Source organism: Hipposideros armiger, unplaced genomic scaffold (assembly GCF_001890085.2).
Source record: "Hipposideros armiger isolate ML-2016 unplaced genomic scaffold, ASM189008v1 scaffold_1302, whole genome shotgun sequence".
Classification (NCBI taxonomy): domain Eukaryota; kingdom Metazoa; phylum Chordata; class Mammalia; order Chiroptera; family Hipposideridae; genus Hipposideros; species Hipposideros armiger.
The window spans coordinates 263,173-264,590 of record NW_017732652.1 but is presented as its reverse complement, the minus strand read 5'-3'; the positions used below and the strand labels follow the sequence as shown (position 1 = coordinate 264,590).

At 42.7% G+C, this 1,418-nt stretch overlaps 1 long non-coding RNA gene across 1 annotated transcript in view; it reads left to right on the top strand.

Moving 5' to 3' along the window:
- Positions 1 to 224: 224 nt before the first annotated feature.
- The window catches only part of LOC109377140 (uncharacterized), a 5,694-nt gene continuing 4,500 nt past the window's right edge, over positions 225 to 1,418 (top strand). Inside the window, exon 1 of the long non-coding RNA XR_002122827.1 lies at positions 225 to 407. This is a non-coding gene — a long non-coding RNA (uncharacterized LOC109377140). The remainder of the gene's footprint in view (positions 408 to 1,418) is intronic.

Sequence of the window (1,418 nt, the reverse complement as noted above, 5' to 3'; positions counted from 1 at the left end):
TGAACCAAAGCCTACAACTATGGGCATACAGATGCAGCTACCTTGAGACTGGTAGGAGGAGCAGAGACATTGAATGGGTTGGTCCCACACACATGTGACCATTAAAAATTGAGAGGAATATCTCAGCTGTGGAGGTTCCCCCCTATAGGAACGAGGGGTCCCAGCCCCACACCAGGATCCCCAGCCCAGGGNCTTGTGGTGCTTATGTTTTATTAACTTGTTTTCATTTATGTTGTGAAACCAGGTTCAGTAAGCAGAACAAGGACAGCATAAATCCTTACATATACCTGCCCTTTGGAACTGGACCCCGAAACTGCATTGGCATGAGGTTCGCTCTCATGAACATGAAACTTGCTGTTGTCAGAGTCCTGCAGAATTTCTCCTTCAAACCTTGCAAAGAAACACAGGTCAGTTAACCTTCTGCATACATAATGCTTTACTGGGGGATTTTTCTTACTGGGGGATACATATGTGTATATATTATGAATGTGCTGATTCACTGTTTAGTGATTTATTCTAGAGGCCAGAAAATCTATTTGAAATCATCTGTGACCTTTAAGATCCTGTTACCTCTGGAGTGCTAAGTCAGGGGCTTCATAAAAACCCAGCTATAAAGGCCATCTAGAATCAATGCAGTTAATGTGACATGATGCTACACAGCCCTTTAAGCAAAGTTTTAAATTTGGCTTCAAGTCCACTGGAAGGAAGAGGAAGTGTTGTGTGTAGTCACAAAGTGCAATGTTAACCACGTCGTAACTTTTGAACGATGCTTTCCACCAGAACTTACAGAAGCTCTTCTAGCAGTGGTTCTCAAGTACTGGCTATGCAATGAAATCAGTGTGGAGTTTTATAAATTCCTGATGACTAGGTCATCTCAGATTCTAAAATAGTTCATCCTGTGTGACTTTAACAGTGCTCCCTTTGATTTTCACGTGCAGCAAGGATTGAGATTCACTGATTAAAACATTTCTGCCAGATGTGAAGGACTCCCACAGTCCAAGGCTGTCCTGGCTACTTGACCCCACCTCTTGGAGCCCTGCTACACTCAAACTGGGCTACTTTTACACCTGAATAAGAGCTCTGTGATGTTCTTCTCTCTCATCTCCCCATTCTGTTCTCATCCTTCAAGTCCTAGTTCATATCCCCAACCCCCTCCAGGAGCCATTCCCATCTAGTCCAGAGCCAGTTCTCTCCTCTGCTGTTATTGCTTACTACAGGCTGTACCACCTCACCTAATATTTTGTCGCTAAGTCATCCAGTCTGGTTCTCCATGCTTTCTTTGTACCTAAGAAAGATACAGAGCACCTCATTTTGTTCCTTTCATAAATTCCCTTGCACTCATGCAGGAAATGCTTCAGGAGTTATTTGCAGTTGATTTAGAGCTCTTGGATATAAATTTTAAAAATTTATTTTGAAAA